The 26,830-nt window shown below is 35.3% G+C and overlaps 1 pseudogene; it reads right to left on the bottom strand.

The window, feature by feature from the left end:
- LOC124514182 (transforming acidic coiled-coil-containing protein 3-like) overlaps window positions 1–26,830 on the bottom strand; it is a 136,787-nt pseudogene that overhangs the window by 26,839 nt on the left and 83,118 nt on the right.

The raw sequence follows: 26,830 nt of genomic DNA, 5'->3' as shown, positions 1-26,830 counted from the left end.
ACCAGTGAAGAAGGGATATTGATATTTAGATGAGATACAGGGACCTGAAGCAAGGCATCTCTCAAAGAAGTTGCACCAAATTCTTTGACTAAATTTAACCCACAATTTGAAGAGAACATTTGTTTTGGAACCAAATTTTCTAAACTATTTCATATTCCTTTTTAGTGTTTTAAATTAAAACTGATTTTAAATCCATCTTTGATGAAACTCTAGTCACGATTCTCCTTCTAAAGTCTAAAGGTACATAAAAATACATTTCTTACTGATATAAACATAGAATCACAGATTCTCGGGGTTTGAAAGTTTTAATTCACTTGGTTCAACCATCCAGCTGATTTTGGAAGCCTTTCTTGCATATTCTTGCCAAGCCATCTTCTGAACTAGGCTTGAACATCTCCATGGATGATGTATCTAGTGAGGTAGTTAAAAGCGTGGGCTCGAGAATTAAGCAGACCTAGATTTGAATTCCTATTCCATCACTTCCACTCATGTGAACTTTGGCAAGTTAACTTTTTTCTCAGAGCTTCAGAATCTTCATCTGTAAAATGGAAATAATTACTACTTATCTCAGAGTTATACAAATGAAAAAACACATGGACAGCACTCAACACAATGCCCAACACATAGTAAGCACTTAAAAAATGTTAATAATACTATCATTATGTTTATTCATGCCATTATTATTATTATTATTTTCCAAGGCATCATCTTTTAATGTTGGATAGCTGCCTTAGAATTTTCTTCTTTCTTCCACTTTGAAGAAAAATCTGGTTTCAGAATATAATTTGGCAAAATAAAGTCAGTGTTCCATTAGACATAATTCATCATAAAATTTGAAAGAAATTCATTGAGAAAAGTGTACATAACCTCATAGATAATCCTGTTAGGATTTCAAGATATCTTTTCAAAAACATAAACAGAGAAGCACTTGGAGTATTGTATCTTTAAAGCCTTGTCAGTGCTATCTGGTTCATAATACTCACGTAAAGCGAGGAGAGAGGAGCAAACATAATCTGTTACCTGACATCACAACTGGGCAGTGACTCATATGGCAAATTTAATTTCAGTAGCACTCACGGTAATCACTTCCCTGACTTCAGAGCCTTCAGTTGACGTAAGGTACTCCAGACAATAAACAGAACCTTACCAAAAGAAGGTTTCTGTGAAGCTTCTCTTAAATTCACAGAAAACAAATTTCCATGCTACCTGAATTCATGACATCATTCAAACATATTGTCAGTGAATGTTTTTGTCAAGATGTTTGGAGTGTTTGATAATAGAAGTAAGATAATAGAATCAAAATCTCAAGAACTACAATAAAATAAATTATTTCTAATTCATGACACTTGCCATAACAAGTAAATTCTGATATATGTAAATGAACTTTTTCATGCAAATTATCCAATTCTTTAAAATCGTGTCTTCTACATTATAGTGTGGTAGCAAAAAAAAATCTTAAAAACCACTTAACCCTTTCTTCACCATTTAAGAACACGTATTGAGAATGCATATACTTTGCACCGAGAAAAACTTTGAAAGATATATTCTCAGAAAATGTTTGATATGTCATTAGCAGGAATCTTTTTAAGTTAATATTCTTTGAGTATAGCCTTGTTTTGACTTAAAAATAAGGCAATCTACAACTGGAAGACAAAAGCATTGATAAGTTGAAGAGGGGAAAAAATAAAAAGAAAACTAATTGGAAAGAAATTAACAATAAAAATAAGAGGATTGATATACATTAGCTCTAAAATCCTTTCCAACTATAAAGTTGTTATTCCTTTAAATGAAAGAAGTCAGAACTAACTGCATAAAAGTATTTGAGATGGTAGCTGCAAGTATGAAGTGAGAGGAACCTTTGGAAATAAATATCTATTTAAACCATTTAAAGTTTCCCACCAAAGACCACAGCCAAAAGAAAGCATGGCAATGTTCTAGGCTGAGGTCTGAAAGATAATTTGGCTGTTGGGTGCTGAGAGTAAAAGAGCCTCAAGTCACCAGGATATTGTGAGTTGCAAGAAGTTCAATTGATTTGTAGATTTTTCTATATGGTGTTAACTAAATTTATTCTCAGACAATGCACAAGTTGCTTTAAAATGATCCTGTAAATTGGGGCGCCTGGGTGCTTCAGTCGGTTAAGCATCTGACTCTTGGTTTCGGCTCCGGTCATGATCTCATGGTTTGTGAGTTCTAGCCCTGCATTGGGCTCTGTGCTAACAGTGTGGAGCCTGCTTGGGATTCTCTCTCTCTCTCTCTCTCTCTCTCTCTCTCTCTCTCTGCCCTTCCCCCACTCACTCTGTCTCTCTCTCTCTCTCAAAAATAAATAAACTTTAAAGTAGTCCCATAAATAAATTAAAGATTAAAGACAGTATAATAATAATGCAAGCACAAGCAAATAACAAGAAATAGAGGAAGCTGACACTTCTCCCACCAGGAAGTGCTCTTCAGTCATCACAGCTAGGAAGACAATGACAATCTAATTAGGCCTTTGAAATTTTAAGATCATAAAGACTATTTATAAAATGGATTTACATTAACTTTCATTTATAATGAATGCATTGCCCTAATTTTATTTCTTAAAATATTATCTAATGATTTTAGGAAGTCATGATAATTAGCAAGCTGACATTTAAAATTTTTGCTTATATCATCTTTATCTCAACCTTTTTCAATTTCTATTTCTCTATTCATCTTGTAATATACATAACTGACTAGGTACTTAACATAGTAGGCCTTGTATTTAAAATGTTAAAGACTATTAGTAACATGCGTATGTTAATGAATAGTGGTACAGGAAATATACATTTTCACTGAGCTGCGCATTAGAATTAGTATTCACTCAAAGCCAAATATCACCATCATTGAAAGAATATCTGGTACATAAGAATAAACAAAATTTTGTGGTGCCTGTGTGGTTCAGTCGGTTAAGTGTCTGACTTCGACTCAGGTGATGATTTCACGTCTCCTGAGTTTGAGCCACCTGTGGGCTGACAGCCCAGAGCCTGGAGCCTGCTTCAGATTCTGCCTCTGTCTCTCTCTGCCCCTCCACTGTTATCACTCTCTCTCTCTCAAAAATAAATAAACATTTATAAAAATTTTCAATAAAAACAAATAAACAAAATTCTGTAAAAATATTACCTGATTATTAAAAATTCTAGTCATTGCCTAAGTTTTTGTATTAGTGCCTGAGAATAATAATTTCTCAGCACTGTCGTCTCTACATTGTTGTGCAATCACAGACATAAATCCTTACGTTAACTGGCCCACTTAATAAAGTGTCTAAATTCTTCTATGCATTGAAGAATATAATTCTAGAAACAGTTTTCTGGTAGCATATTTCCTAGTGAGAATGTTACACTAACATCCATAGCTTAAGCTAATCTTAAAAAACCCTCATTATCAAGTACTGAAAATGACTGGCAGTTTGTAGAAATCACTTCAACAAGATTCCTATTGAAATGCTTAACTGCCATGGCCACAAAACGTTAGGAGCTTTTCTTTTTAAATTGGTGTTATAAAATCTGTTGCTTTGAAGTTTGATTAGTGAGTACAAAATGTGCTTTGGATACCTTATTTTTCTGTAACACTCTTCTCTTCATTATATTTTTATGTTCTTTTTTATGTTTGAGTTGAAAATCATTGATCACAGATGTTTATATCATTTTGTAGGAATTTTCTTCCTTGTAAATTTCAAAGCGACAAGGTGGGCATTTTCTGTTACCCCATTCTCACCAGATGTGAAGGATTTTCAAAGAAATATGAAACAATTTGACAACTATTTTTTTTATAAAACAAGTACACATAATGAATCTACAAATAGTAGAATTATGATATAGTCTAATATCTATTATTATTTTATGATTTTGATTTTATTAATACTTTTTGCCTCAAAAAGAATACATTGGTCTTTTCAAACTTGTCTACCTAATATGCTACTCTGTTTTTCTTTTTTTTCCTGTTTGTTTTGTTTTAGTTAGCATATAGTGTAATAATGATTTCAAGAATAGAATTTAGTGCTTACCAATTTTTAATAATATAAAATAACAGAAAGCTTTTAAAATCATCATTAATTATTATGCTTCTAGCATAAGAAATAATACTGCAGTCATAATTATCCTGAATCCATGTAAAACCAGGACTGTTATAAATGAAAAGTACAAGATTATGTCCATCTTTTCCTGTCAATAAATATATAATCAATTAAAATGTTATAACACTGACAAAAAGAAAAAGAGTAAAAGTGAAACAGTCGATTGTTCCTTCATGTGTATGACAAGGATGATTTATAAAAGCCATGCTAAAAACAAAGGATTTCCAAAAATGATAAATGTGCTTTTCATTTCTCAATAAATCACAATGTACAGTATTTAAACTGTTAGTGCTCAAACTATGTATCTTCCACAAAGGAAAAGGTACTCTTCCTTCTAAATCTGTTTGGAAAAGAAATTTCTGCAGACCAGAAATTGAGCTTGAGTCAAGGTCAACATTTCTTCAACCTCAGTGACTCTAAAAGGCTCCTGAAGAGAGTTTTCTCTCCTCCTTGCTTGAGCACCACATTCTGAATGATTTTTGCTGACAGGAAAGTCTAAGCCTAAATCCAGAGGGAAAACAAAATAGTGATTTTAAAAGTCTCACTGTTCCTAAACTTTGATATTTACCCCAATCAAGGTAAGCTTTCAAATCATGTCTGGTCTCCTTATTTCTACCTAAATGAGCAGCTTTTTACCGAAACATTATAATATTAGCATTAAAATCTCAATAAGCTGAATAAGTGAAGATCTGAGATAAAGAACCTAGTATAAAATTTCTAAAGTGAGAAAAAGTTTTTAATTTTCAAAAGACAGAAATAAAGTCTGTGGATCTAGAATCTAGAGAATAGGGGAGATCGTGATATAAAATGAAATCAAAGATAGGCCAGGCTAGACCTTTCAGAAGTCTGTAAGCCATATTAGGAGTTTGGATTTTATTCTAGGTGAAATTAGAAGCTATTGGAGGGCTATTGGAAGAGATGTAATCTTATTTATAGTTTTAAAAATGTCACTCTGACTACAAAACATCCATCAGCTCAGTTAAAATTACAAAACTGACAGTAAATGTTGGCAAAGATATGAAGCAACTAGAGTTCTTAGACGTTGCTGGTGAGAATGTAAAGTGAATATGAGCACTTTAGAAAAATATTTTGTAATGTCTTCTAAGTTGAACATATACATACTCCATGGCCCAGCAAGCCACTCCTAGGTGTATTTCCAATAGAAACGCATACATATGTTCAACAGCAACAACAACAAAAACATGTTATAGAATGATCATTATAGCATTATTCAAATAGCCCCAAACTGGAAACTACCTAAATTCCCATCAACAGTATAATGGATAAAGTGTAGAATATTCATACAACAAAACCCTATACAGCAATTAGAATGAGTATTCTACAACTACGCAAAACAATACGAATCAGTCTCACAGATACCATTTAACAACAGCCAGACATAGTAGAATACATACTGAGTAATTCCATTTAAATGTTCTAAGAACAGGTAAATCTAATCTATATTAAAAAAATTTTTTTAATGTTTATTTATTTTTGAGAGAGAGAGATAGAGACAGAGCGTGAGCAGGGGAGGGGCAGAGAGAGAGAGAGAGAGACAGAATCCGAAGCGGGCTCTAGTCTCTGAGCTGTCAGCACAGAGCCCAACGCGGGGTTCAAACTCACGAACAGTGAGATCGTGACCTGAGCTGAAGCCGGACACTTAACCCACTGAGCCACCCAGGCACCCCTCTAATCTCTATTTTTAAAGGACAGAATAATGTTTACTCTTGTTGCTGGTAGGGAGTGGCCAGTGACTGGAAGGTAGCATCTTGGGAGAGAGAAGTAGTAAACACATTAGCATTGAGATGACAGTGTGGTGGGAAAGAAGAATGATGAAGAAATGATAAGACATTCTTGTATTGTCTAGTGATAGATACATAAAAGGCACAGATTCAAAGACTCCTTCTTCATAGCCATCTGCCTTCGCAGAATCTGCCTTCTATATGTCTGGTTTAACCACTCCTGGGGATGAGAAACTCACATCCCCATAAAGAAGACTGTTCTCTTGTTGAAAAAGTCTAATGGTTCAAATGTTATTTATAATAGCCAAAATATGATTTGTTATTCTAATTATTCTCTCTGAAACATGGGACAATCCATTTGAATTTAGTGAACACTCTTTAATGGGTTGAATATGTTAGCTGAAGACAGCTAACATATTTTCCCCTTAGTCTTCCTTTCTCCTGGAAGGAAGAACTCCATCCCAGCAATTCCAACCACTGAACAAATTTGCAGAAGGTCCTGGATGCTGTCCTATCCCAACTGCCACTCTCAGAAAAGCTCTCATTGGCAAATGTTACCAAGAGAGGAAGAGAGAAGGAGGAAGTTGGGTCAGCCCTGCAGATGCAGGGTACATAAAAAAGTAGAATTCTGAGTTCAGGTTGCTTTTGAGCTCAATGATTTGAGTGACCTGCAACAGAATTATAAGGATGGTTCAAGGTAGCTTCCAGATCTTCCGTTGACATTCTTACCTCAAACTTTAGAAACACTGGCTTGTTTACAGACAAGCCATTTATTCTTACCCAGCCACAAACTTTCCTTCATATTCCACTCCTACATTTTCCCTTCATTGAGCCATAAAAAATCTTCGTCAGAATCTCTTGTTAAAATTTCTCCTGTTTTAAATTTTTTTAGTGTTTATTTATTTTTGAGAAAGAGAGAGAACGCGACAGAGCACATGCAGGGCAGGAGCAAAGAGAGAGGAGACACAGAATCTGAAGCAGACTCCAGGCTCTGAGCTGTCAGCACAGAGCCCGATGCGGGGCTCGAACTCACAAACAGTGAGATCATGACCTGAGCTGAAGTCGGATGCCCAGCCAACTGAACCACCCAGGTGCCCCAAATTTCTCGTTTTAAATCAATTCATTTCCCATAGTGATCTGTCTGCCTCAACTTTGTCCCTACATCTTCTAATAAGGGAATTTTTGAAGTTATATTTCATGTTAAACTGAGAAACTTCTTATTCATCATATTTTTAAACACAAGTTTAAAAAGAAAAGAAGGAAAGGGCGTCTGAGTGGCTCATTTAGTTAAGTATCCAACTCTTGATTTCAGCTCAGGTAATGATCTCATGGTCGTGAGATGGAGCCTTACACTGGGCTCTGCACTGGGTGTGGAGCCTGCTTAAGATTCTCCCTCTCCCTCTTCCTCTCCCTCTGCCCCTACCCTGCTTGCGCTCTCTCTTTCTCTCTCAAAAAATAAATAATATCTTAAAAATAAAAGAAGGATGCATGATAGGAAATAATGGAGGGGAAAAGGACAAGAAAGATTTTAGTTTATTTTGCATTCGAAATATATATTGTTTTGTATAATAATATATGCTATGTATTGTATATATATTATATGCTATGTGTAAATGCTATGATTAGGAGATAAGAGGTGAATTGTGGGCATTAAATTTTAAATATTTCTTTCCAATTACCCAAGGTATGATTTCTAGCATGGAACTGGATAAAGCATCAGTGTTAGGTCTTTCCCTTGATAATATGTCTCGGAAGTTCTATTGTCAAAAACCGACCTAGCCGTTTTGAAGCCAAAATATAACACAAAGACAGAATTTGGGATAAAGAGGAACAGTAGCTTTATTGCTTTACCTGGCAAAGGAGGCTGCAGCAAGGTATGTCCTTCAGAAACTGTAAGCCCGCCCAGAGGAAGAGGCTGGGAGGTGGGGGGTGGGGGGTGGGGGAGGGATTATAGGGAAATAGGGGATCTAGCCAGTTTTGACAGAAATTGAGTACAGTGCTGTCAGCCATCTTAATCATGTCTTTAGGGTTTTACCGGGTTCCTGAAACAAAAGGCTAAAAAGGGCAGAGGGGAGGTTTGTGGAAGAAAGGAAAATGGTTACTTTAGAATCAAGCTTCCCTGAAGCATTAGTGCAGCCATTTTGATTTTTGTTCAACTTTATGATTTTAAGCAGTTTCAGTTCTGAAGTTTTTGTCTGAGCAGAAATTTCTATAGATCTGGGAAGCTGGTATTAGTGATTTATAGTAAATGTGCCAGATCTTTACTGCCTTTCTTAACAGTCTAAGACCATCTATCAGTTATGACTTTGCTTTTCATCTTCTCTAAATAGCTGCACTGCTATGCAAATATATTTTATAAACTTGACCTTTGCATAAAAAATTCAAGCAATCAAATTTTTAATTTATTTCTGTGAGCACCTAGATTTGGCTCAGCATTTATGCTTGCTTTGCAATGTACAAGTAATCCATAGTAACCTTATAAATTTTGTTTCTTACATAGTCATAATTTGGAATGTATAATCTGAAGTGTTAAAAGCGCTAGAAGAATCTAGCCTTGTTAATTAATAATTAGTTATTCTCTTTTAAATGCAGAAATATTCTTTTCTGCCATAACCAAATTTAGCTACATGATATTCTGAATCACTCCCACTGATGCCATTTCATAACAATTTGCTACAACATTACCATGAGAAGTCAAGAATTAGGAAGTTAGTAAGAAAATTACCTGGTTACCACAAAAGGTTTTGATTCAATTGGAATCATCCAATCAGATGGCTAAGAAATTTCATTTTCTTGGCAGCCAATACATATTTGTGCTTGATATCTCTGACAGCTGGTGACCTTATACTCTAAGGTAATTTTCCAGAAGGGGAAGGAATTTTACAGCAGGAGTACTATCCATTTACTTCTGTGGTGTCTACATAAAAAATCTGGAATGTGATACACTTGCCCCTCAAACCAAGGGCCAAATAGTTGTAAAAAATAAAATCTTTATTCATTTAAATCTGAAACACCACCAAATTGGGAGATTACAAAAGCATGTATCTTCTCATCTTCCCCACATTTCACAGTAAATAAAATGGTTTTAGTAGGATTTCTAAAGCAAATACAGTGATTCTTTCTTTAATTTGCACAGGTTTGAAGCATGCAGAGACCAGAAAAAGTGTTTTAAGAGACTAATTGTAAATCTCAGCTTGCAAAAGTAGAAAAGGAAAACATAATAGTTATCTAGATGTAGTTTACATTCTTGGTTTAAAAGAAAATCTAACTTTTCTTATAATGAGTTTTCAGTACCTTATATATAACAAATTATTGTAATGCTTATGTTTTATAAACAACTTTTGTACAGCAGTATGATATAATTACCTTGAGTTAGATTTTCAATTTAAGATTTAATACTGTTGGCCTATTTTTATTCTATTTTTATTCTGTCATTAAACAATGAGTTATTAAACTTAAGTTATATTTATAAACTCAAGAAATAAAATGTTTTGGGGGGTGCCTGGGTGGCCCAGTCAGTTAAGCATCAGACTCTTGATTTCACCTCCAGCCATGATCTCACAGTTCTTGAGTTGGAGCCCCATGTCGGACTCCACACTGACACTACAAAGCTTGCTTGGGATTCTCTCCCCCTCTCTCTCTGCCCCTCACCCACTCGCATGCATGCACATGCGCACGCTCTCCCTCTTCTCTAAATAAATAAATAAACTTTAAAAATAAAGAAGGAAAATGTTTTTTATTGAACTAATATTTCTGATTTCTTTAGCTGATACTGAAACTGAACATATTTAGAACTATTTAGAATAAGTTCTAGATGTGTCTTCTGTGCACTCGTAAAGTGTTTTTTTTATAGTAACAGTAAACACAGATTAGGCATATATTTCTATATTTGTCACTGGTATAAAACATAATTTCACTCAGAAAATTATGAAAACTCAGAAAATTATTTCACTTCATAAAAGTTTAACTGAATAAAACAGCTTAGAAAATTTTGCTTGAAAGTTTACAATCAAATTTATTTCATTCAGTAATAAAATGAAACCTGCATTTGGTTGCTGGACATTTAGCTCTGACCCTCAGTTTTTCATTATGCTCTATATTGGGCCTCTCTACTTGGGCCAAATGGTTTTATCCCAGCGGAACTTCTTTTAGATATGAGTCAGGGCAACCTGGAAAATAGCCCTTTAAACTCACCAGGCTTTAGTCTCTCACCTAAAAGAATCTAGAGACTGTCAGTCTAAGGCTATCTGGCAGCTGCAGGAAAGCATCAGGAACCCAGGCTACTTTTGGCTCCCTGTTCCACTATTCCTGTGTGTGGTCTTTATCCTCAGGGTCTATGATCCTCACCTGAGTCACGGTCCTTTGGCCTTCCAGGTGGTAGGAAAGGCATACTCCCTCTCTTTGAGACTTTCCAAAACTCCTACACAGTGACACAGCACTTCTTGCATTTCACTGCCAACAACTTATTACTTAAATGAACCTAGTTTCAGAGTGGAGAAGAGAAGATAGTTTGTGTCTGCTCGCATGGTTGCTCTGGTATAAAATTAAGGTTCAACAATTGAGATGGAGTAGGAGAATGGATGATGGAGCAGGAAGCTAACAATCTCCTCCCATGTTTATATGCCCATTGTCATTTGAATAAATTGGATTTCCATTTCTATATCTTGGTTCAGGAAACTGTCCTTTCCTAAAAATTCTAATTCCCTTTGCATACTACTCTTTTTGAAGTTTTAGCCTTTCTTCAATGGCCAACTTAGTTTCTATTGATTCTTGTTTTCTCCAACTGCCCCAGACCTCATTCAAAAGTCAGATAATATTTTATTTTAAATCTATACCACCTATTTGGAACTCACAGTGTGTTCAGTCTCATTATTAATTAATCCTTAATTATTAATTAATGAGAAATACTCATTTCTGTGTATGTGCCTGTATGTACTGTATTCCCAACCATGTCTAAGCTTCATGAGATCAGAGACTATGCCCATTATTTCTTGGCATCTCTGGATCTTAGAAGACACAAGATTATATATGTGTTATTCCATGAGAGATTTGAGGTAGCACAAAACACTCAAAAGGGTTATAAAATGTCAATAAAACTCTGGAGCACAGAAAGTATAAACTGAAATGGGAAGCCACACATAAAGAGGAAAGAAGTACAAAGTATAAAATAGGAAAATACAGATTGTAAGAATATATTTTTAAATTTCTAAATATTGAGCTACATGTTTGACTCTAAGATAACGGATTTGAGATACATATGCTATTCCTGGTAACCTAAGTGAAAAAGGAGATATGGCCAATTGTAAATTACTGTTGAAAGAGGGAAGAATTTTCAGTAGAAGCAAATCTATTTCCTACCACTAAATGCTTTACAGTGCAGGACTAAGAAATATATTAGAGAATGTCCCTAGTAGCATTTGCATGTCAAATACGGTGATGGACTTATGAGGCTGTTTCTTATAGCACCCATCAATAAAGGGCATGACACCAAACACAATAGTGAATGTCATTTTATAGAGGGTCAAGATTCAGTAGTCATTTTCTTATTGTCTTCAAATAGGGTAAGAAAAAAATAATAATCAGAGCAATAACATAATTGGAGCAATGCATATACTTCGAACAGTCATTAATACCTAATATTCTTTTAACCTGACTTCTGAGTTAGGCTAGATGGTGGAGAGTTTAAGGGTGTAGATAGCTATGTATTTGACACGTGACATCATATAGGGAGATGGCACAAGATAAAGCACACAGGCTCTGCCACTTATTTACTGTAGAATACCGGGTAAGTTACTTAAGTTATCTTTGCTTTGATTCATCTATAAAATGAGAATAATAATAGTACCTATTTCGTTGACTTTATGTGACCATTATAGCAGTAATACTAATAAGGTTCTTGGAAACTTACTTACTTAGAAACTTACTGCTATAAAACTGGTTGCTCATTCATTTTACGTAGATAGTAATGTTGAAATACATAAAAATTGAGATTGTGGACTGGGGTTTTTATTTCAATAGAGGCCCACAGATCATTCAATTCTTCCTGATTACGAAGAGAATGGCAAGAGCTATTAACATTGATGAAACTTTTACTTTGTAATTCACAATTTTAGAATCATGTTTTTCATATGTTTTCTTTTAAAATTTGGGTCACTGAGGTCTTATCAAGTGGGAGAGAATGGAAAATGCAAATGCAAGTATTTTCAATATAATTCAACAGATCAAATCAAAGAAGAGATAGTGTGACAAGACAAAAGCTTAAGAAAATGGCAAATAGTCATCTACGAACTTTGAGATCTTGGAGACTCATTTAACCTCTTATTATTTCTATTTCTTTATCTAAAGTGAATGTGGAATTGTGAAGGCAAATGTCATGAGTTATAAGAAGGATAATCTCTCTCTATGTCATTGTTAAAATGAAGATCCTGGTAAAATACAAGAACTGCTTGTTAGTGAATCAAAGGTAATATACAGTGATACTTTCCTGTTATGTTACAGTGAAAGAATGTGCTAAACGCTGAGTTATACAACAAATTTATATTTAAAAACAATAATATTTAAAATGTATATAAAATAATCATACGACTTCACTCATGTGAGGACTTTAAGACACAGAACAGATGAACATAAGGGAAGGGAAGCAAAAATAATATAAAAACAGGGAGGAGGACAAAACATAAGAGACTCTTATATGTGAAGAACAGACAGAGGGTTACTGGAGGGGCTGTGGGAGGGGGGATGGGCTAAATGGGTAAAGAGCATTAAGGAATCTACTCCTGAAATCATTGTTGCACTATGTGCTAACTAACTTGGATGTAAATTTAAAAATAAATTAATTAAAAAAGTAAATTATATAAGGTTAGTTCATTTAAAAAATGAATAAAATATATATAATATATGTTTAAATATATAATATATTTTTAAATACTATCAGCATAAAAATTACTTTAAATTTAAGTAAAACTGATGTCTGAGAGTAACAACAAAACCTGAACAATTTTCAGGTCTCTAATGCAATAGCAACTTATTGGGAAGGGAATCAGGATCCATTATGCCAGCAGAATTCTAAATATACCACCTAGCAACAACTCAACCCTATCTCATTATCCAGAAAAGGTCCTTTTTAAAATTGACCTTTTTCTGTGTTCACTTCCTAAGAAAAGCTAATTGTCATCTTTGTAAGACCTCATGATAGTCCACAGATCATCATTTTTCTTATATGTAAGGTATCATCTGGCTCCTATTGGAAAGATAATTTCAGAATGTTTCATAAGCTTCTAAAAAGCAGAGACCGTGGTTTTTATCTCTCTATAGACTTAGGAACTGATGCTGTGCCTGACATTCGACAACTATTCAGTAATTCTTTATTATTGAGAGAGTGGAAGTCAGCAAGATGTCTTTCCAGGAGTATATTTTATGAGATGGAGGAAATGGGAAGAGTGAGTGTTCCCTAAAGAGGAGTGGTGGAGAGATTCATACAATAATGTCTCCTTTTCTCTCAGCCAAGGAGAATGCTTCAGGAAGGTAACTGAAAGTATCTGGTAAGGGAGAAAGGCAAGAGTAGAAAGTTGTTTAAACCTCTATTTGTTTAAACAGCCAGCCTTCTCTTCAGAATTGAGAGTTACCTTAAGGTGTAAGGCAAGATATCAGTCCTGCACCTACTAAGAAATTGTTTGTTTCATTATAAAACCTATTGCTAAACATTTATATAGTCTATATGGTGTTTTAGAAGTGAATAACAAACAATCTCATATGCCACCACTGGAGGAGATAACTACATCCAATCTTCACTCTGAAAAGTGATAATTAAAAAAAAAGAATTAAGTATCTAACTTGCCTTTTTGGAGGAAGCCTAATTCATCACCATTTTTAAATTCCCAATGAAATAAAAATTTATTCAAATATCAAATAATGTTAAAACCACTTGGGGTAAGGATGGTAGGGAGCAGGCTTTGCCCCACATGTTATTCCATAGTTTGCTTGGGAATTATGTAATATCTTTTACAGCACAGACATTTGACTGTGCTTTCTGAGCAAACTCTTGGAAGGACAACCTGCCTTATGTGCCTTTTGGGAACTAATATAAAGTCAACACTGATGAAATATTCCTGCCAAAAACATTTCATCTTATATACTTAAAATTTACTAACAGGATAGATTTTTTTTTTAATTTATATCCAAATTAGTTAGCATATACTGCAACAATGATTTCAGGAATAGATTCCTTAATTCCCCTTACCCATTTAGCCCATCCCTTCTCCCACAGTAACCCTCTGTTTGTTCTCCATATTTAAGAGTCTCTTATGTTTTGTCCCCCTCCCTGTTTTTATATTATTTTTGCTTCCCTTCCCTTATGTTCATCCAGTCTGTGTCTTAAAGTCCTCATATGAGTGAAGTCATATGACATTTGTCTTTCTCTGACTGACTAATTTCACTTAGCATAATACCCTCTAGTTCCATCCACATGGTTGCAAATGGCAAGCTTTCATTCTTTTTGATTGCCAAGTAATACTCCATTGTATATATATACCACATCTTCTTTATCCATTCATCCATCGATAGACATTTGGGCTCTTTCCAAACTTCAGCTATTGTTGATAGTGCTGCCATAAACATTGGGGTGCATGTGCCCCTTCAAAACAGCATACCTGTATCCCTTGGATAAATGCCTAGTAGTGCAATTGCTGGGTCATAGGTAATTCTATTTTCAGTTTTTTGAGGAACCTCCATACTTGTTTCCAGAGTGGCTGCACCAGCTTGCATTCCCTACAACAATGCAAAAGAGATCCTCTTTCTCCGCATCCTCGCCAACATCTGTTGTTGCCTGAGTTGTTAAGGTTAGCCATTCTGACAGGTATAATGTGGTATTTCATTGTGGTTTTGATTTATATTTCCCTGATGATAAGTGATGTTGAGCATTTTTTCCTGTGTCGGTTGGCCATCTGGATGTCTTCCTTGGAGAAGTATCTATTCATGTCTTTTGCCCATTTCTTCACTGGATTATTTGTTTTTTTGGGTGTTGAGTTTGATCAGTTCTTTATAGATTTTAGATACTAACCCTTTATCTGATATGTCATTTGCAAATATCTTCTCCCATTCCATCAATTGCCTTTTACTTTTGCTGATTGTTTCCTTCACTGTGCAGAAGCTTTTTATTTTGATGAGGTCCCAGTAGTTCATTTTTGCTTTTGTTTCCCTTGCCTCCAGAGATGTGTTGAGTAAGAAGTTGCTGTGGGCAAGATCAAAGAGGTTTTTGCCTGATTTCTCCTCGAGGATTTTGATGGCTTCCTGTCTTACATTGAGTTTTGTAAGAGTTTTACATCCATTTTGAGTTTATTTATGTGTATGGTGTAAGAAAGTGGTCCAGGTTCATTCTTCTGCATGTCACTGTCCAGTTTTCCCAGCACCACTTGCTGAAGAGACTGTCTTTATTCCATTGGATATTCTTTCCTGCTTTGTCAAAGATTAGTTGGCCATATGTTTGTGGGTCCATTTCTGGGTTCTCTATTCTGTTCCATTGATCTGAGTGTCTGTTTTTGTGCCAACTAACAGGATAGATCTTAAATTAAACTTTTTCATCTCTCTCTCTCTCTCTCTCTCTCTCTCTCTCTCACACACACACACACACACACACACACACACATGCAATGGTAACTATGTAGAAGTGATTCATGTTATTTACCTTGGTTATTATAATGATCTTTCCACAGTGTATACATGTATCAAAACATGAAATCCTACATCTTAAATATAATTTTATATGTCAAAGATATCTCGATAAAGTTATTTTTAAAAATCTCATCTGAATTGCATCAAGGCTTTAAACCTAACTTCTATCTTTACAGAAATAGAGGACATAGAAGAACAAACTGAATTGTACCATAAGGAAATCTTTTTTTCTTTCAAATCCAGAATGTATGCTATTCCTCAAAACAGTGTTTTCTCTTAAAAAGCCAGTGTCATGGGGTAAAACAAACATGGGAGATTGTGAGTAAACTAGAATAGATTCTAAGGAGACATAACAACCAAATGTAATTCAAGAACATTAAATAGATCCTGCTTTGAAAAAAATCACCTATTAAAAACATTTTGGAGACAGCTTGAGATATTTGTCTATGAATAAATAACATATGACAGTAGGGAATAGTTATTCATTTTCTTAGTTATTATAATGGTATTGTAATTATGTAGAAGTTTGTTCTGATTTTTAATCCATGCTAGAATACTTAGTAAGTGTGATAATTTCTGCAATTTATTTTAAATGCTTTTTATTTTTTATTTTACTTTTTTGGAGAGAGAGAAAGACAGAGAGAAAGAGAGAGGCAGGCAGGGGAGGGGCAGAGGGAGACGGAGAGAGAATCCTAAGCAGGCTCCACACTCAGTGTGGATCCCGATGTGGGGCTCAATTTCATGATCATGAGATCATGACCTCAGCCAAAATCAAGAGTCAGATGCTTAACTGACAGAGCCACCCAGGCACCCCTGCAATTTATTTTAAATGGTTCAGTAAAAATATATTTTATATAATATATAAATTCTAACAATACATAAATCAAATAGATTAAAAAACATGTATGCAAATATACACGCACAGTGCTATTATAGTGAGTGAAAGATATATATACATCTATAATATATGTACTGAAGTGCTTAAGAACACTTCTTACAAGATGATTCAAAAGGCTTCTTGTAAGAAAGGTTTATCACAGTATTATTTAAGTGAGTGGAACACATTCCCATTTTGTAATACTTATACAATGTGTTTACACACACACAGACAGACACACACATATTACATGTATCAAATATGGCAAAATGTTAACTTTGTTGAATCTTGGCTAAACGCATACAGGTGTCTAGTGAGCTATTTCACCTTTTCTGTATATTTGAAAGCTTATGTACATAAAAGGATTTTTATAAATTAACGATAAAACAAGCCAGAGAAAAGTAGTAACCCAGTGAAATTAAACACCATCACTGTTGTTATTCATAACTCTTTGTTGATCACCTACTAGAACTAGAAACCACACTAGTTGCTATTCATACATTATTCATTTTTAAAAAATTGTGGTAAAATACTTTTTAAGAAGCATTTTCTTAATTATGGTAAAATACACATGACATAAAATTTAGTATCTTAACCATTTTTATGCATACAATTCAATGGCATTTAGAACATTCACATTTTTGTGCAACCATTACCACCATCCATCTACAGAATTCTTTTCATTTTGCACAACTGAAACTCTATACCCATTAAACAATAACTTCTCATTTTCCCCTCCTCCCAGCCCCTGACAACCACCATTCTAATTTTGGTCTCTATGAATTTGACTACTCTAGGTACCTCATACAGTGTTTGCTTTTTTGTGACCAACTTATTTCACTTAGCAAAATATCTTCAAAATTCATCCATGTCAAAATTTCCTTCCTTTTTAAGGCTGAATAACATTCCATTGCATGTATGTGTGTGTGTGTGTGTGTGTGTGTGTGTGTGTGTATGGTATATATAGTGTATAACGTATCGAATTTTATTTATCCATTCATGCATTGATGGATACTTACATTGTTTTCACCTTTTGGCTATTATGAATAATACTACTATGAACATGGGTATACAAATTATCTCTTTAAGATCCTGCTTTCACCTCTTTTGGATATATACCCAGAGTGTAATTGCTGAATTACATGGTACTTCTAGTTTACATTTTTTAAGGAACTACCATACTTTTTTCATAGCAGATGCACCATTTTACATTTCCACAAACAGTACAGAGGGTTCCAATTTTTCCATATTCTTACCAACATCTCTTATTTTCTGAGTTTTTTTTCATACTATCCATCTTAATGAGTATGAGATGGTATCAGTAGTTTTGTGGTTTTGATTCACATTTCTGTAGTGATTTGTGATGCTGAACACCTTTCATGTGTCTATTGGCAATTTGTACGTCTTCTTTGAAGAAATGCTTATTCAGGTACTTTGCTCATTTTTAATTGAGTTATTTGTTTTATTGTTGTTGAGTTGTCAGAGTTCTTTATATATTCTAGATATTAACCCTGTATTGGGTGTATGATTTGCAAACATTTTATCCAATCCATGGGTTGCTTTTTCACATTATTGACTGTGCCATTTAAGGCACAGAAGTTTTTAATTTTGGTAAAGTGTAATTTATCTATTTTCTCCACTTTTGCAACCTGATTTGTTTTTCATATCACTCTGAGAGATTGATATTATAGCCACATTTTATACATGAATAAATTAAAGCTTGGGAGAAACAGTTAATGTGGACAGTTCCACCAACTACTACAAGGTGAGGCTGAGTTTCAAATTCAGTTCTGTGTGGCATCTTTCTACTAAACTATTCTGTAGTACTGGCTTCAATATTTATACTGTTACAAAATTAAGAATTAATTAGAATAAACTTTCTGTGCCATCCTGAATGTGCAGATTTGTCAGTTCTACAAACATGCAGTTTGATTGAATTAAGAGAAATTCTTCCCCAGATGGCAGAGCTTGGACAGCCAAATGTCTCATATATTATCTTCTTTGACATATGAAGTACTTAGAAAAGGATAGTCACACAAGACTTATGACAGATTGTCATTTTTTGGAATGAAAAAGACAAGAGTTGAAGGGGTCAGATATTACTAAAGGAATTGTCTGAATGTGATAGCAGGTCCATTGTGTGAGATATTCTCAAAAATTACACTCAACAATCTATAGCATTGCTAAAGAGAGTTGGATGTATACCTTCAAAGTAGATAAGAGTGAGGAATAATTTAGTTAAAATAAAAAGTATCTTTGCATAGAGACCATAAAGGAAAATTTTTCCCTGTTTTCTGAACAATGAGCCTTAGTCTAGAAGGAGCCCAAGGCCATAAACTAACCCAAATCGTGTGTCCCACACAACAAAGCATAACCTGGATCTATTATCTTCTAAACCCCTTTCTATTTTTTGGAAGGGAAGAGGAAGCAAGTTTAAGGATCCTCCTTAATACCCTACATATCTGTCAAGCTTACCATCTGAGTTTCTTAAGAATTTTGTTCTGATTATAGGAGATAATGAAAACATTGCAATGAAGACTTAAAAGCTTCCAATATATCAGAAAGGCAATATTGTCTAATTTCAAAAAGGAACATCTACATTTAAAGGTTTAAATGAGTAAGGTTTGGGCAATGAAATGTGGCAACGTCGATTTTAAAATATACAGGTACTTTGACCAGAAGACTCACTTTTCATAAGCTTATTGTGTAACAGCCAAGAGGCCAGGGTGATTGGCAACAACCCTAATGCTCATCAGTAGGGGAATGCTTGAATCGGTGCATTTAGACAATGGGAAATTATACTGCTAGTTTAAAAATAAATTAGATCTTTATGTATGAAATTGAAGAAATGAAATTTCTGTTCAATGAAAATAGCAAGTTATAGAAATGTATATATTTTGACCCTACTGTGAGCTCAGAAAGGAAGGGTAAACAGTGGAATGTTAACATGGATTACTTTAGGACTGGAGGAAGAGTTGAAGGAGATATGATCCATGTTTTTAGATCTCATATTGCCATCTTGTTGCAGCAACTAAGTACTACTTTGTAATTTTGCATATAGTAAAGAAAAGAATGTAAAATTCTGCTCTGGCCTCAAAAATACAATTCCTAAAATCAAATTCTAAGCAAGGGAGTTATTCCACTTTCTTTTTCCTAAAAGGCACTTTGTTTTCTAATCACATATAAGGGAAAAAAATGTTTTTACTTTGAGTGATATAAATAACCCAAAAACAGTTTTGCAAGATCATGAACATTTAATTCTAACTTGGTTGAGTATGAGAGGGAAACAGTGAGCCTAACATATCCTAAAATAAATATCCTACCATGGATTTAAGAAATGCTTTTTGTTGGCCATTTGTGTTGGAAGGCAGAGATGCTTAATGGACCATCAACTCTGCAGTCAGACTGCCTATATTCAAATCCTATCTGCCACTCACTTGCTGTGCAGGCACATAATGAATCTTCAGTAAATGAGTTAGGCGCTCTCCTGTAGGATTCAGTCCCTGCCCTCCAATAGCCCATAGTGAAGCAGGGAGACAAACTTCTAAAAATTAACAAGTGAATAAGCTACTGAAGATTCCTTCTGCAAAGGATCACAAATATTTTTAATTGTCCCTCAAGTGACATGGTCTGTGGGAGCTTGGAGATCAGCCAAGGACTATCAGTGTATATAGTCACTTACAATGTCATTGTTGGCATAAGTCTGAAAGGAGAGCAAATCTGAGAAGAGAAAGATGATTTTTTTCTCTCATACCTGGAAATAAGCATATGGTATATTCAGAAAGTTGAAATGAGAGACTTCCTGGGAAGATAACAGAGTAGGAGGATCCTAAACTCACCTCGTCTCACAGATAAAACAACTAGATAACACCCGTAGCAGTGTAAATAACCCAGAACATGACCCAAAGACAGGCAGAACAGACTCTCCACAGCTAAATGTAGAGAAGAGCCACATCAAAGAGGGCAGGAAGGGTAAAGACATGGTGTAGAACAAAACTGACCCACAGAATTGTCCATAGTTAGGAAGAACATGGTTGGTGCAGAGAGGGGAGAGGAGTAGGCCCCAAACCAAGCATGAGTAAGATGAATCCACATAACATTTGGCTTTTAAAACCAGAAAGGCTTAACTCCACTAGTTCTTATAATCAGTGGGACTTAACACTTGAAACTTTAAAAATCAGCAGACACAGCTCTGGGAGAGCCAGAAGGGTGAGAGAAAATTAAGTCCCTGCCCTTAAAGAGACAGCACAACAAAGAGCCCCACTGAGATACAGTATAGAGTCAGCAGTATGAAAAATACCTAGGGTACACGGGAAGGGGACTTATTTACTAATCTCAGTGCATGTGCTGGAGGGGCAAGTTTCTTTGGGAAATTTCTCCAAGAACAAAAGAGCTGGTGAGTGTCATTTTCCATCCCTGCTCCCCAACCTAGATACGTGTACCCCTGCAGAAACCAACACAGTACCAGCACTCTCTACCTAGCTTGCTAACAGTGTGCCCACCCTCATATTTTTCTATGGTCCTGCCCCCTCCAACCCAGCAGATCTCACCCAGAGTTTTCTCAGGCAGCTATAGGCCCCCTCCTGCAGCAGACCAGGGTGGACATTGGTGGCACCGCATACCTCACCCCCATGTCCTCCTGTGGACCTGGCCCCACCTTTGATATCCCTTGGCTGAAATTCATCCAAAACAGTGCCATAAACCTGGCAGTGTGCAAGCAGCCCCAAGAGGCCAGCAGTGCTCCAAAGTGACTCCTGCCCCAGGAAAAGAGGAAGATAACCACACATACCCATCTGATTGCAGCCCTAACAGTGGGCCAGGGCAGATATCTGTTCTGACTGCAGGCCTTACCCACCAATGAAAACTTCTCAGGGGACAACACGGGGAAATTGCCTTGTAGTTAGTGCTACTATCTATGGCAATGCCTGGTCTGACCCAACTCAAGCCCAAGGCAGCACCAGACTGGCCCACTCACAGCACAAGGACCAAAACCTGCCCACAACAAACAAAAAGAGCCATTGCAGACAACCACATTGAAGGGAAAAACATCTGAGCCACAAAAGTAGAGCACATACAACACACATAGAAAACATTAATGAAGCACCAGGTTTTGGTGAATAGGGAACATTGCACTGCAGGGCACTACAGGACCTCTTCTTCATAAGGCCAGTACTTTTAAGAGCAAGAGACATAGCTGACTTTCCTAACACATAGAAACAGACACAGCGAGTTAGAGAAAATGAGGAGACAGAGGACTATGTTCCAAATGAAATAACAAGACAAAAATCACAGCAAAAAAGCTAAATGAAATAGATGAGCTATAGGCCTGGGACAGAATTTAAAGTAATGGTCATAAAGATACTCACTGGACTTGAGAAAAAAAGTGGAAGATCTCAGTGAGACCCTCAACAAAGAATTAACATAAAAAAAATTAAACAGAGATGAAGAACTCAATAACTGAGATTAATAATATACCAGAGGAAATAAATAGTAGACTAGAGGAAGTAGAATAATGGATTAGCAAACTGGGAGATAAAATAATGGAAAGTAATCAAGCTGAATAGGAAAGAGAAAAAAATAATAATAAATGAAAATAGATTAAAAGAATTCAGCAACACCATCAAACATAATAACATTTGCATTATAGGGATCCCAGAAGCACAAGAAAGAAAAATGGGCAGAACATTTATTTAAAAAAATAATAGCTGAAAATTTCCTGAATCTGGGGAAGGAAATAGAAATTCAGATCCAGAAGGCACAGAGAACACCCAACAAAATCAACCCAAGGAGGTCCACACCAAGACTCATAGAATTAAAATGGCAAAAAATAATGATAAAGATAGAACTTAGAAAGCAGCAAGAGAAAATAGCTCCATACAAGAGAAACCCAGTAAAGCTATTAGATGATTATTTTAGCAGAAACCAGAAGGGACTGGTATGATATATTCAAAGTGCTGAAAGAAAAAAAAATCTGCAAGCAAGAATCTTCTTTCCAGCAATGCTATCATTCAGAGTAAATGGGGAGATAAAAAGTTTCCCAGACAAACAAAAGTTACCAAAATTCATGACCATTAAACCAGCCCTACAAGAAATGTTAAAAGGGACTCTTTGAAATATCAACAATAGCCAAATTATGGAAAGTGCATAAATGTCCATCAACTGATGAATGGACCACATCTTCTTTATCCATTGTATGTATATATATATATATATATATATATATATATATATATATATAATATTCCAGTGTGTGTGTGTGTGTATACACACACACACACACACATATACACACACACACACACACAATGGAATATTACTTGGCAATCAAAAAGAATGAAAGCTTGCCATTTGCAAAAACATGGATGGAATTAGAGTGTATTCTGCTAAGCAAAATAAGTCAGAGAAAGACAAATATATGATTTCACTTAAATGTGGAATTTAAGAAACAAAACACATGAACATAGGGGAAGAGAAGGAAAAAGAAGGTAAAAAGAGAGAGGGCAGCAAACCCTAAGACACTCTTAAATACAGAGAACAAACTGAGAGTTGTTGGAGGGGTATTAGGTAGGGAGATGGGCTAAATGGATGATGGCATTAGGAGGACACTTGGGATGAGCACTGGGCATTATATGTAAGTGATGAATCACTAAATCCTATTTCTGAAATCATTACCACACTATATGCTAACTAACTTGGATTTAAATAAAGTTTTAAAAAAATAAATAAAAGACAAGTAGCAAAAAAAAAGAGGGGGTGGGGGTGAGGCAGGGACTCTGAGTGGAAAGGACAGACCATAAGTGGGAGTAAGAAAAGTAAGAAGCACAAAAGCAGTAAAATTAAGTATATCTATTAAAAATCAGTCAAGGGATTCACAAAATAAAAAGATGTAAAGTATTGGGAAGAGAGGAGTAAAGAATGGATACAAACTTTAGCCGTCACAAACTTAATATAGACTGTTACATGCACAAGATGTTATATATAAACCAATGATGACCACAAATGAAAAAACCAGTAGTAGAGATGCAAAAAAATAAACAAAAGGAATCCAAGTATATTGCTAATGAAAGCCAGCAAACTGCAAGAGAGCAAGAGAAGCAAGAAACAGAGAAGAACTCAAACTCAACAAGACAAGTAACAAAATGGCAATAAGTGTGTGCCTATCAATAATTACTTTGAATGTAAATGGACTAAATGCTTCAATAAAAAACATAGGATGACAGAATGGATTAAAAAGCAAGATCCATTTATATACTGCCTACAAAAGACTCATTTCAGACCTAAAGACACATGCAGATTCAAAGTGAAGGGATGGAAAAACATGTATCATGCAAATAGAAGTGAAAAGAAAGCCAGGATAGATCAATACTTATATTGGATAAAATAGACTTTAAAACAAGAGACAAAGGATGACACTATATAATCATAAAGGGAACAATCCAACAAGAAGATATAGCAACTGTATATATTTATGCACTTAACCCGGAAACACCCAAATGCATAAATCATGTATGAAGACATAACAGAAGTAATCAATAGTGATACAATAATAGTAGGGGACTTGAACACTTTGTTTACATCAATGGAAACATCATCCAAAAAGAATGGAAAGATCATCCAAAAAGAATGACACACTGGGTCACATGTATGTAACACATATACTCAGAACATTCAAAACAGCAGAATACACATTCTTTCCCAGGGCATATGGAACATTCTCCAGAATAGATTGTATGTTAGCCACAAAACAAGTTTAAACAAATTAAAAAAGGTTGAACTCATACCGTACATCTTTTCTGATCACAACGTTATGAAACTAGAAATCAAACACAAGAAAAAATATGGAAAGAGCATAAATACTTTGGAGGTTAAATAACATGCTACTAAGCAGTGAATAGGTCAGCCAAGAAATCAAAGAGGAAATAAAAAATACATGGAGACAAATGAAAATGAAAACATAATAGCCCAAAATCTTTGGGATCTTGTTCTAAGAGGGAAGCTTATAGCAATACAGGTCTATTTCAAGAACCAAGAAAAAAATCTCAAATAAACAACCTAACCTTATACATAAAGGAGCTATAGAGGAACAAATAAAACCCAAAACCAGTAGAAGGAAGGAAATAAGAACGACTAGAACAGAAACAAGTGAAATAGAAACTAAAAAAAAACATAGGACAGATCAATGAAACCAGAAGCTAATTATTTGAAAAGATCAACAACATTAATAAACCTCTAGCCAGACTCATAATACACACACACACACACACACACACACACACACACACAGGAGGGGAGAGGACTCAAAATCAGAAATGAAAGGGAGAAAGAGTAACTAACAACACAGAAATACAAAGGATTATAAGAGAATATTATAAATAATTATATGCCAACAAATTGGACAACCTAGAAGAAATGAATAAATTCCTAGAAACATAACCTCCCAAAATTGAATCAGGAAGACAGAAAATTTGAGGAGATTAATTACCAACAATAAAATTGAATCAGTAATCAAAAACTCCCAACAAGAAAAAGTCCAGGACCAGACAACTTCACAGGCATTCAACAAACATTTACAGAGTTAATACCTATTCTTCTCAAATGATAGAAGAGGAAAAAAACTTCCAAATTCATTCTATGAGACCAGGATTACCCTGATACAAAAACCAGATAAAGACACCTCAAAAAAAGAGAACTACAGGCCAATGTTTCTGATGAAAATAGATGCAAAAAATCCTCAACAAAATATTAGCAAACCAAATCCAACAATACATTAAAAAAAATCATTCACAATCTAGTGGAAGATATTAATTGGATGCAAGAGTGGTTCACATCTGCAAATCAATCAACATGATACATCACATCAACAAGAGAAAGGTTAAAAATATGTGATCATTTCAATAGATGCAGAAAAAGTTTTTGACAAAGTACAACATCCATTCATGATTTAAAAAAAAACCCTCAAGGGGCGCCTGGGTGGCGCAGTCGGTTAAGCGTCCGACTTCAGCCAGGTCACGATCTCGCGGTCCGGGAGTTCGAGCCCCGCGTCAGGCTCTGGGCTGATGGCTCAGAGCCTGGAGCCTGTTTCCGATTCTGTGTCTCCCTCTCTCTCTGCCCCTCGCCCGTTCATGCTCTGTCTCTCTCTGTCCCAAAAATAAATAAACGTTGAAAAAAAAAAAATTTAAAAAAAAAAAAAAACCCTCAATAAAATAGGTTTAGTGGGAATATACCTGAACATAATAAAGGCCATATATGAAAACCTACAGCTCACATCATACTCAATGGTGAAAAACTGAGAGCTTTTCCCCTAAGGTTAGGAACAAGACAAGGATGTCCACTCTCACCACTTTTATTCAACATGGTACTGGAAGTTCTAGCCAGAGCAATCAGACAAGAAAATTTAATTAATTAATTAATTAATAAGCATCCACATTGGTAAGGTAGAAGTAAAATTTTCACTATTTTCAGATGGCATGATATTAAATATAGAAAACCTCAAGACTCCACCAAAAACTACTAGAACTTATAAATGAATTCGTAGGGTCCCAGGATACAAAATCAATATACAGAAATCTGTTGCATTTTTATGCACTAATAATGAAGTAGTAGAAAGAGAAATTAAGAAAACAATCCCACCCATAATTGCATTAAAAATAATAAAATACCTAGGGGCTCCTGGGTGCTCAGCCAGTTGAGCATCCAACTTCGGCTCAGGTCATGATCTCATAGTTTGTGAGTTCCAGCCCCGGGTCAGGCTCTGTGCTGACCACTCAGCTTGGAGCCTGCTTCAGATTCCATGTCTCCCTCTCTCTCTGCCCCTCCCCCACTTGCGCCCTATCTCTCTCTCTCTCTTTCTCTTTCAAAATTAAATTAAAACATTAAAAAACTAAAAATAAAGATAATTTAAAATAATAAAATACCTAGTAATAAACTTACCCAAGGAGGTGAAAGACCCATCCTCTGAAAACTATGAAAGTATGACGAAAGAAATTGAAGATGATACAAACAAATGGAAAGACACTCCATGCTCATGGATTGGAAGAACAAATATTGTTGAAATGTCCACACTACTCAAAGCAATCTACAGATTTAATGAAATCTCTATCAAAATACCAATAGCATTTTTCACAGAACTAGAACAAATCATCCTAAATTTTGTATGGAACCACAAAAGCTAAATAGCTAAAGCAAACATGAAAAAGAACAAAATGGAAGTATCACAATCCTGGCTTTCAAGATATACTATAAAGGGGCACCTGGGTGGCTGGTTGGTTAAGTGTCTGACTTTGGCTCAGGTTATGATCTTACAGTTCACGGGGTTCAAGCCCCACAATAGGCTCTGTGCTGACACCTCAGAGCCTGGAGCCTGATTCAGATTCTGTGTCTCCCTCTCTTGCTGCCTTTCTCACCGCTCATGCTTTGTCTTAATCTCTCTCATAAATAAATAAATATTTTTAA

This window comes from Lynx rufus, unplaced genomic scaffold, assembly GCF_022079265.1.
Source record: "Lynx rufus isolate CCGP_SWC_20201006 ecotype Redwood Valley unplaced genomic scaffold, mLynRuf1.p SCAF_2, whole genome shotgun sequence".
NCBI classification, from domain to species: Eukaryota; Metazoa; Chordata; class Mammalia; order Carnivora; family Felidae; genus Lynx; species Lynx rufus.
The sequence above is the reverse complement of the archived record's forward strand: the minus strand, read 5'-3'. Positions and strand labels throughout refer to the sequence as shown.